General features: G+C 41.5%; 1 long non-coding RNA gene and 5 other non-coding genes across 9 annotated transcripts; all 6 read left to right on the top strand.

Moving 5' to 3' along the window:
* Positions 1 to 4209: 4209 nt before the first annotated feature.
* Positions 4210 to 9923, top strand: LOC125464979 (uncharacterized). 4 transcript variants are annotated; one of them, XR_007250153.2, is made up of 7 exons: positions 4210 to 4251; positions 4805 to 4883; positions 6432 to 6509; positions 7904 to 8010; positions 8484 to 8563; positions 8939 to 9018; positions 9778 to 9923. It is a non-coding gene; the product is annotated as an uncharacterized LOC125464979 (long non-coding RNA). The 4 variants fall into 4 exon arrangements; XR_007250155.2 differs by lacking the exon at positions 8939 to 9018 and adding an exon at positions 9058 to 9203 and having other exon boundaries at positions 4220 to 4526; XR_007250152.2 differs by having other exon boundaries at positions 4221 to 4526.
* On the top strand, positions 6105 to 6316 carry LOC125465201 (small nucleolar RNA SNORA73 family). Its single transcript, XR_007250195.2, has one exon. It is a non-coding gene; the product is annotated as a small nucleolar RNA SNORA73 family (small nucleolar RNA).
* On the top strand, positions 6550 to 6764 carry LOC125465198 (small nucleolar RNA SNORA73 family). Its single transcript, XR_007250192.1, has one exon. It is a non-coding gene; the product is annotated as a small nucleolar RNA SNORA73 family (small nucleolar RNA).
* LOC125465200 (small nucleolar RNA SNORA73 family) lies at positions 8142 to 8359 on the top strand. Its single transcript, XR_007250194.1, has one exon. It is a non-coding gene; the product is annotated as a small nucleolar RNA SNORA73 family (small nucleolar RNA).
* LOC125465197 (small nucleolar RNA SNORA73 family) lies at positions 8602 to 8817 on the top strand. The gene has a single exon (XR_007250191.1). It is a non-coding gene; the product is annotated as a small nucleolar RNA SNORA73 family (small nucleolar RNA).
* LOC125465199 (small nucleolar RNA SNORA73 family) lies at positions 9069 to 9283 on the top strand. The gene has a single exon (XR_007250193.1). It is a non-coding gene; the product is annotated as a small nucleolar RNA SNORA73 family (small nucleolar RNA).
* Positions 9924 to 10980: the final 1057 nt, after the last annotated feature.

The following is a 10980-nucleotide window of genomic DNA, read 5'->3' on the forward strand; positions in this document are numbered from 1 at the left end:
GAATTTTAACTTTCCAAATGTAGACTGGGATTGCCATAGTGTGAAGGGCTAGGATGGAGAGGAATTTGTGTGTTCAAGAAAATATTCTTATTCAATATGTGAATGTACCAACTAGGGAAGGAGAAAACTTGACCTCTTCTTGGGAAATAAGGCAGGGAAGGTGACTGAGGTGTCAGTTGGGGAGTGCTGTGGGGCAAGTGATCATAATTCTATTAATTTTAGAGTAGCGATGAAAAAGGTTAGACCTAATCTAAAAGGCAGAGTTCTTAATTGGAGGAAGGCCAGTTTTGATGGTATTAGGCAGGAACTTTCAGAAGTTGAGTGGGGGAGGCTGTTTGCCAGTAAAGGGGTGGTTGGAAAGTGAGTGGTCTTCAAAAATGAGATAACGAGAGTTCAGAGACCGTATTTTCTGGTTGGTCTTGACGGGTAAGGCTAGATATCAAGAATAATGGAGGCATATGTCATGTATAGACAGCTTGAATTGAATGAATCCCTCCAGGAGTGTAAGGGCAGTAGGGATATACTTAAGAGGGAAATTAGGAGGGCAAAAAGAGTTAAGGAAAATCCAGAGATTCTACAAATACATTTAAGGGCAAAGAGTAACTAGGGAGAGAATAGGGCCCCTTAAAGATCAACAAGGCCAACTATGTGTGAAACCATGGGAAATGGTTGATATACTAAATGATTATTTTGCATCAATATTTACTATGGAGAATGACATGAAGCTGGAGAACCTGGAGAAATAAGTAGTGATATCTTGAAAAGTGTCCATGTTACAGAAGAGGAGCTGGTGGAGGTCTTAAAATGCATAACAGGAAGTATATCCTTGGAATGTGATCAGGTGTATCCTTGAACTTTGTGGGAAGCTAGGGAAGAGATTGCTGGGCTTTTTGCTGAGATATTTGTATCATTAACAGCCACTGATGAGGTGCTGGGGGACTGAAGGGTAGCTAATGTGGTGCCATTAGAACAAAGAACAAAGCAAATTACAGCACAGTAACAGGTCCTTCATCTCTCCAAGCCAGTGCCGATCCAGATCCTCTATCTAAACCTGATGCCTATTTTCCAAGGATCTGTATCCCTCTGCTCCCCGCCCATTCATGTATCTGTCTAGATACATCTTAAATAACTATCATGCCTGCCTCTACTACCTCCGCTGGCAATGCGTTCCAGGCACCCACCATCCTCTGCGTAAAGAATTTTCCATGCATATTTCCCTTAAATTTTTCCTGTCTCAACTTGAGATCATGACCCCTAGTGTAATGGAATCCCCAACTCTGGGGGGGAGGGGGGAAGCTTCTTGCTATCTACCCTCTCTATACCTCTCATGATTTTGTAGACCTCAATCAGGTCCCCCCTCAACCTCTGTCTTTCTAATGTAAATAATCCTAATCTACGCAACCTCTCTTCATAGCTAGCCCCTTCCATACCATTATTTAAGAAATGTGGTAAGGAAAAGCAAGGGAGCTGTAGACTGGTGAGCTTGACGTCCGTGGTGGGCAAATTGTTGGAGGGGATTTTGAGGGACAGGATGAATTTAGAAAAGGAAGGACTGAATATGGATAGCCTATATAAATATAGATGGTTTTGTGCATCAGAAATCGTGTCTCACCAACTTGATTATTTTGAAGAAGTGATAAAGAAGTTTAATGAAGGCAGAGCAGTAGACACTGTCTCTAAGAACTTCAGCATGGCGTGCATCAGCATTATTATCGATCTGGGTTCAGGTGAAGGACAGATCAAAGAACATTGATAAATCAGGTACATTTTTACCACAATCAATGATTGTTTCATGGCCACTATGACTGAGAATAGCTTTCAATTCCAATACTTTTTAATTGAATTTAGACCCATCAACTGCCGTGGTGGTATTTGAAAGAATGTCCCCCCAGATCATTAACCTGGATTAGAGTCCAGTGGTGCCATTATTGGCAGGGTCTCCCTGATTTGTCTATGTAGAATAGTTAAATCTCTCATGTACAGCAGTGGATGTTGTTTTCCTTTCTGACAATCAATGTTGTTATCTCCTATTTGCATTTAGTGTGATAAAGCTTACAAGCTGAGTTGAGCCATATACGATTTTAAGTTTGACTTGTTTTTCTATACTATAAATGTGAAGAAGCATTAACATAGTCACTCTGATCCTAAAGCTGCCTAGTTCTCCAAAACAATGAAGTAAAAAGGAAACACTAATGCTTTGGCTGAAGACTGCTGGTTGCAACAGTTCAAAAGAATGTTTGTTTATACTGCTGGTGGTTTCCAATGTGAGAAATGTGCTCTCCCTGCTCAGCCAAACTCACTTCTGTGCCTTGTTGCCCAAATAGAGGTTGTCTTATTCTTCGAAAGGTCATTACATTACGTTCACTACCTGCTTCCAACAGCCCTACCACATCTATCACTGTTGGTTGACCTATATAACCAACTCCACCGTCCACCACTTCCCCCAGGAACAGGAAAGCAAGAAGACACTTATCTAGTAGGATATGTTTAACCATCAGTGATTGTCACAGTCTGCAATATCATTATAACTGAACAGGAATATCTAAAGTAATTGGATTTTAATTTTTGGGGACACTACGATTGTTCTCCTAGGAAGTGCACATGGAGGCTGTGGTTTAGCCTTCAGTTTTCTGAGACTCCGGGCCATTCCTGAAGGGTTAGCGACCCTTTCCCCAATATTCTATCCTTAAGAAGAATGAGATATGAATTTATGTCCGTGATTCTATACATGTCAATATCCCAACTGCACAATGTGTTTCAGAGATTGCTGGAACTACCCTCACGTGTACGGTTTGGGTTACTGACCAACTGAGAGCTAGAATGCAATATAACTTGTTACACTTTCATTTGCAATGACGTATAACCAAAAATATTTGCACAGATATGTTTTGTTTGGGATTATCAGATTGTTTATTAGTTCAGTTGTAAAGAGCTTGACCAGAATTTCACATGAGTTCAGGAGGTCCCGGACGACTGTCAGGACCCTGGGGGTAGTTTTACCTGTGGCAGCCAATTAAGAAGCCACTATCCTAACAGGCCTGACAGCACAATCAGAGCAGCTTGGCAGCACTGCTAATACACGTGGCTCCTGTCGAGGCTGGAGGAAAGAGGAAAGAGCAGCTCCATGTTGAGCTTCCCACCAAAGGCAGGGTTTTATTTTAATGTGTCAAGGCCAGTGATTGGAGGGATGTAACCTCTGGACACAGCTGCGGGAATTGCAGTTGTCACTGGGCTGGTACTTGAGTGAGTCCTGGTGCAAATTACAAGGGAAGGCTTCACCCAACAGATTAGGAACCTACGGGGAGGTTTAACCTGTTGGGTTCTCCAAATGTTAAAATGGCAATGGAAGTACAAAATGACCTTTATTGATCTATTCACTGCCAGCCTCTGATCAGTGAGAGACAGCAGTGCTGATAATTCCACTTTATGAAATATTCTGTGACATTGAGAAAACTTTGGGCATCACATCCAAAGACTTTCTCTGCCATGTTATGATTTCTTCCACTAGTGACTGGAGTAAATACATGAAATGCATATTGATACAGACCAACGCATATGGATACAGGGGGTCTTGGACTGAAACGTCAGCTTTTGTGCTCCTGAGATGCTGCTTGGCCTGCTGTGTTCATCCACCTCCACACTTTATTATCTTGGATACAGGGGATTGATGGTTATGCTGATAAATTCAAATGAGGAAATATGAAAGGAGGGAGGCTGTGGTGGAGAATGAACACCAATTGAGTTAAATAGCAAAGATGCAAGCAACTCAGCCCTATGTAGGCCTATTCTCTTCTAGTCGTGGCTGCTTCCTCCGTTGCTGAGGACCTCGACTCGATTTTTTTACATTTTTTTCCCCCATTCTACCTCTCTTCACCAACACTTTGTAAACCAAGTTTTGACCCAGTACTTTTTTGGTCATTTGTCCTAAAATTTCCTGATCTGGCAAATGTAAAATGGTATTTGATAACATTCCTGTGATGTATATTGTAGCATTTTAATGTGTAAAAGGTGTTATGTGAATTAGAAATAAGTTCCGGCTCCGAAACTTTGCCGACTGCAGACTTCGAAAAGAAGTAACTTTTCCTGACTCAATGGTACTCCAGGCCAGGAGGTGGTGCTGCAGTGGGCGAGGCCTGATGTTTAGAAGCAGGTCGCTCTCCGATGCTCGGAAAACTCGTTGGTCAGCCCTGCCTATAAAAAGGCCAGACGGAGGCTGCCCTGTCTTTTCGCCCAGTGGAAATGATGTGGTAGGTAAGTGTGTGTGTGAGAGAGGGTCAGGGCCCACGCGTGGCCGACACTGGCTGAGCCGCGGCCGAGTGCTGCTCTGACTCATCCATGAGGATGGGAGAAGAAGGCCGTGTTTAATTTCACGCGCCTGTGCCGGCAACCGGGATGTCGGTAACAGTTTGTGGCGGTTATGTGAAGGCCGGGCGGTGGTGGAGCCCGGATTGACGGGAGTCACGTGGATGAAGAGACCATGTGCTGGGAAAGAATGGGCCTTTGAGCACAGCCACATTCTATCAATGGTACCAGTTCCTGTAAAAGCAAAACAGAGCTACTATTTTACTTCGCGGAGCATTTGGCAGAGTGGCTTTTACAAGTTGTAGGCTCACTGCCTGTTTATGTTCACGAGCTAGTTTTGCAGGCTTGGATCTGTTTCGATATATCTTAACATAGAATTAGGATGGCCATTCGCATGGTTTTGTACAAGATGGTCAGGTTTACAATACGTCTGGCAGTGGGATGGGAGACGACTTCGGTTTGGAAACAAGTAAACTTTGGATTTTTATGTTATTTTACACAGTGCGCTGGGATCTTTTGGAAGTTGTACCTGCTGGATCCTAGCGTCCATTCATGACACTAACCAGTACACGCAAAATGAGGTAAATTTCGTATTTATTATCTAAGTTTTTTCTGCGCCCCTCAACTGTTAAAAGGACAAATGTCCTGCTTCTGCGTCAGTGGTCTGTTACAGTTCTTCATGCTACATATCAGCTGATGCAACAGCCAGCAGTGTGGCAAATGCATCCAATTATACATAGCATTGGCTACTAGTATAAGGGTAATGTGATTTGAGTTCTAAAACATACTCAAGGTGCTGGGGTAGTTCCTTTCCTCTTTGAAACACGGCCAAGGAATCAGCATCTAAAATACAATTCCTTAATGCCAGTCTAGGGTTTTTTAATTCTCAAATTGATGGATTGGGACTTAACCTAGTCAGAATTTGTTGATTTATAAACTGAAAAACTGGTGACAACTTCTGATATTGCAATTCTTCATTAGCACTGTGAGTGTTGATTGGTCTTATGAACAACCTTGACTAGGTAGCGTTTTGTTCATTTGATCCACACTGTCTTAACTCTTGCCCCTCCCAGTTTTGTATACAATAATGTATTTGTGCATGGAGTCTCCCTGGTTCAGCCGATGTTTCTAATGGATAGCTAAACATCAGCATTTTATGACTCTTACTTTCAGACTAAATTGCATGTCTTGTCTGTTTGTGAGAATTTTTAGTGAATGTATGCATGTCCCTGGGGTTAGTAGGCATGCCTATGGAAACGTTGGCCATCTAGAGGTTTTTTTATGCTTTGAGAAAAGCTTATTTGAATTCGCTAAAAGAACATTTCCACCTGATACTGAATATTCAATTTTAAAGTTCTTGCTGTTTTTTAATGGCCATAACATTTTGGTGAGATGCTTTGATGTGGGCATCCTGCCAGGTTGATCTTGTCAGTCTCTGGCCTTTGGGACCATCGGCCTATGGGTCTTGTTCCCATAACGTTGGTAAGCAAGTGTGCCCCCACCATTTCAGCTGGTGAGGCCAGCATTATGTCTAGTCCTAGACCATTTCAGTGTATGTTAACTGGGAAGATAACCCATGCAGGCTACAGTTAATCATGAAGTTCTGGTAGATTTTGGACTAGATTGATTTGAGGACAGGATGATAGTCATGTAATGTTGTGATTTGAGATTCTGTCTGATTTAGTTGAAATGTCTGTCTGTCCGTCTTCTATCTATCCAAAATGAGGAAGAGGTTAGAACCAGATACTGTTAGGGGCGAGAGAAATTTTTTTTTGTCCCATGTTTTTCAAGGAGACAAAAACTCAACGTGGGCATCTGGCGAGGTTGCGCTCGTCTAGCTCTGTCCGTGTTGCGTATGGGAGCGTAGATTTTTGGGTCAGTGATGTACAGTCCTGTTCCATTGGAGAGCATGTGTGAACCTGGCTTTCGGGCTGGTGAGGACAGCACGCTGTATATTCCTAGACCACCTCGGTGTGTAAGGTGACTGAGGAGATAAACCATGCATGGTACAGTTAATCTTGAAAAAGAATGTTTGTTAGATTTTGGGTGTGGACTATTGTAAGGGCAGCACATTATCCTGCTGTGATTGAAATTCACTCTGCGATCATTGAATTGTGCTTGTTCTGCAGTGAGACTGCATTTATCCATCCTGAATGAGGAAGATGGTGAAAACCAGGGATGCAAAAACTGAATGCACTGTGATGAAGGTGAATTTTTTTATCTTGCCTGATTTCAGAAATTGAAAACCCAACGTGGGCATCCAGCAAGGTTGCTCTTGTCTGGCTCTGTCCAGGTGGCATATGGGAGTGTAGACATTCTGTCTGTGACACATAGTCCCATTCCATGACGTTGGAGAGAAAGCATGTTCCCGGCTTTCAGCTGGTGAGGACAGCATCCTGTATATTCCTAGACCTTTGCAGTTTGAACAGTGGCTGTGGAGATAAACCATGCAGGCTACAAGTTTAAATTAGAAGCATGATCCTGTTGCTTCACGAAGTTTTAAAAACTGGACATGTGCATCAGTTAGATTCTTTGGAATGAATACAGTTCTCATTACTATGCAATTCTGACTGCCAAAATTTGGGAAAGATGTTAAGGACTTGGAGAAGATGCAGCGGGTATTTTGACAGGAAGTACGGAACTTCAGATATGCAGACAGGTTAGGAAATTTTGATTCATTTAGTATACAAATTCTGTCAATAGTTAACTGAAGCTGATTTCCATTTTGGAGATCTATTTGCAGTACCGGTTTAGAACTAGTATTGGACAGTCTGCCCACTGTGTCGGTAATTTGGTAGTCTGCATATTTGAAGGAGTGTTTTCATTTACTTCTCACTTGTGACACTGCAGCAGGATTTAAGAATGAACCCTAGTGCACAGAGATGTTGATTCACTCTAATCCTGTAAGATGACATGAGGCTTTGTGTATCACTGAACTTTGAAAGCAGCAATCCATTCACTGTAATGAGAGATGCCAGGTGTGATTTAATCCTCAATTAGCTCACATTTGTCATGAAAATGCAACAGTAAATGGGGAAGGCTGGGTAATTATTAAATTGAAGCTTTATGGAGCAGCAAATAAAAATAAGTAGGCCATTCTATTGATCTGATGTGAAATTATTTAATTGAGCTGGCACCTGCTACTCTGAGGGGAAAGTTCCACAATTCAACTGTATTGTGTGAAGATGTTTTTCCTGACATGACCAACTCCCTGACTGATTCTAATGTTGTTTCACCTGAATATACTAGCAGGAAGAAGTTCTGTATTTGCTGTGTTGATTTCTTTCAAAATCCCAAAAAACTTCTGGATAAGTTACTGCTCAATAGTTGCTATTCTGAGGATAGGATTCCTGTTTATAGAATCTTTCATAAAAATCTATTTCCTGATAGTTCAGAAATGCTTTCAAGCTGATGGTGCCCAGGTCACTTCAGTTAGAAATTAGCGGGTTGTTAATTCTCATCCTGAACTCAAGTTTACTGATTACTGAGGCGAGCATTGTTATCACTTTGGAGGTAATTTGACCTCCTTTTGACGACTGTTGTTTGAATTGGATGCTTGTGGAAGAGTTCCAAATTTAACACTGAACTTTTTCTATTGCAGGGGCAACATTTGTTGGAAGACAGCTGGGGATAGCAAGAACAGCTGAGTGATTTTGAATTGACAAGTTCATGGGGATCATTTGGGAAAAGTTGGATGTGAAGTAAGAGGTAAGCATTTATGTGAATATTCCTTGTACATTAGCTCTATTGCACAATAAAAATCTAAGTTGATTTTCCAGTTAACAATTACCGTTTTTATAAATAAAGTTCAGCAGTGGGCTTGTGTTTCTGTGATATATCCAACGTGGGTATCTGGCGAGGTTGCTCACATCTAGCTCTGTCCATGTGGCGCATGGGAGCGTAGGCCTCTGGGGTCAATGACGTACAGTCCAATTCCATAACGTTGGAGAGCATGTGTGTCCCCGGCTTTCGGGCTGGTGAGGACAGTATCCCGTATATTCCTAGACCACCTCAGTGTGTAAGGTGACTGAGGAGATAAACCATGCAGGGTACAGTTGATTGTGAATTGGAACATATTAGAGATGTTTGGTCTGGACTGTTGTGAAGATAAGATAATATTTTTCTGTAGTAAGTGATCGAGGTTTGTTGTAATTAGTTGATGAACTGTGCTTGTTCTGCAGTGAGGACTGTATTTTATCCATCCTGAATGAGGAAGATGGTGAAAACCAGGAATGCAGAAACTGAATGCACTGTGATGAAGGTGAATTTTTATCTTGCCTGATTTCAGAAATTGAAAACCCAACGTGGGCATCCAGCAAGGTTGCTCTTGTCTGGCTCTGTCCATGTGGCGTAGGGGAGTGTAGACATTCTGTCTGTGACACACAGTCCCATTCCACGACGTTGGAGAGAAAGCATGTCCCTGGCTTTCGGGCTGGTGAGGACAGCATCCTGTATATTCCTAGACCTTCTCAGTGTGTAAGATGACTGAGGAGATAAACCATGCAGGGTACAGTTGATTGTGAATTGGAAAATTAGAGATGTTTGGTCTGGACTGTTGTGAAGAGAAGATTATATTGTTCTATAATAAGTGTCAAGGTTTGTTGTAATTATTTGATGAACTTTGCTTGTTCTGCAGTGAAGACTGTATTTTATCCATCCTGAATGAAGCAGAGGCTGTAAACCAGGAACGCTGAAATTAAATGCATGGTGGTGAAGGTGATTTTTTTCTCTCTTTTTTTTCTTGCATGACTTCAGAAATTGAAAACCCAACGTGGGCATCCAGCAAGGTTGCTCTTGTTTGGCTCTGTCCATGTGGCATATGGGAGTGTAGACATTCTGTCTGTGACACACAGTCCCGTTCCGCGACGTTGGAGAGAAAGCATGTCCCTGGCTTTCAGCTGGTGAGGACAGCATCCTGTATATTCCTAGACCTTTGCAATCTGAACAGTGACTGTGGAGATAAACCATGCAGAACACAATAAGAATAGATCTAAATCCTTACATAGGCATCTTTGATTTGTGTTGTCAAGGCAGCAAATAAGTTTTCACATTATTCTTTGGCCCTGACTTTGGTGAGAAAAATAAAATGCAAAGTTTTCACATTGGCATCATTGTCGCATTTGTAAAACTTGGCAACTCCTATCTGGGTGAGGGATAAATAAGAGACATTGAAGATGTGATCATGCCAGAAACATGAGATGCCTGCAAAGAAGTGGAATATTGGTTTATCTTCTGGCTTGTGAGCTTTCATAATGTTGAAAGCATGGTTGTCACACAATAGTACTTCCTATCCTGTCATATAGGAATGTGTATTAGGTATAAAATGTCCTGGCAGCAGATTATAAAATAGCTTTACAAGTGGCAGTCATTTTGATTTGTAGATGCCATTTGGATCTTTGAAAAGATGTTTAGATAGGTATGTTTATTTGCATCTTGTCCACTTACTAATCTGCTGTTATATCTGCTTTATTTCAGATACTGCTTCACCAGCTGTGGTGTACTTCACACGAGTGCTGTTTGAGTTGTATATGCAACTATGTACAAAACCAAGTTATCACTAAACTTTTGTATGTTTTGCATATTTAAATAAAATTAAAATGCAAGAGATCAGTTTTTCTCCATTGCCATGGTCTGTCTTTGACTTTCCACCTGATTCACTCCATTAATTTGTTTCAACATTGACCACATTTCAAAACAATTATTTTGGCTGTAATGGATTTGAATGTCCTCCTGGTGAAACGTAATGCAAGCATGGATTGATTTTTACACCATTTTCCTTTGCTTTGAAAACAGATCATTCAGGTGCTTGAGGCTGTTCATTGTTGATCTGTCTGAAAACTCCCATTTATTTAGAGATAGTACAAACTGCCAATGCTGGAATCTGAAGAAGGGCCCAGACTCAAAGTAGCTTTCCTGCTCCTCTGATGCTGCCTGACCTGCTGTGTTCATCCAGCTCTACACCTTATTCACGTTTATTTACGTGCTTTTACTCCATTTTGTCCTCAAGTATGAGTTTGCTCTGTGGGACAGGCTTCCAAGCTTTGACCACTCTAGTAACAATCCCATTGTAAATCAAGGTTGTAGGTTCAGTTCCCAGTCAACAAAACTTTAGGTTGACACTTTAGTGCATTGTTGGGGATGTGCTGTACCATCAAAAGTGCAGTTGTGTCTTTCCCTATAAATCTCATATCACCATTCAAAAATGAGTGAATTTGTTTCTGGGCAATATGTAACCCTGTGCCAGTGTAACAATATTAACCAATGTAGTTAGTGGCAACAACTTTAACTTGTCCAAACATGGTACAGGAGCATTAGGAAACAATTTGAATAGCCATGCAAGATATATTGGGGTAGATGACTAAAACATAGACATACAGTTCAAACAGACCAGCCTGTCCTTACCGACCACAGACCCAAACTAAAACAGTCCCACCTTGCCTGTGCTTGGTTCATAGCCCTCCAAACATTTTTTACTTGTATCTATGTAAATGTCTTTTTAATGTTGTAACTCTCACCATTTCTCAAAGTTCATTTTACACACGAACCAGTCTCTGTAAAATAACTGCCCCAACTGTCTTTCAACTCCTTCTCCTCTCCCTTAGAAAATATGTCCTTTTACTCTTGAAATCACACATCCTAGGGAAAAGGCACCTGCCACTCACCTCTTCTATACCTTTT

The sequence above is a fragment of the Stegostoma tigrinum genome, chromosome 24 (genome assembly GCF_030684315.1).
Source record: "Stegostoma tigrinum isolate sSteTig4 chromosome 24, sSteTig4.hap1, whole genome shotgun sequence".
NCBI lineage: Eukaryota > Metazoa > Chordata > Chondrichthyes > Orectolobiformes > Stegostomatidae > Stegostoma > Stegostoma tigrinum.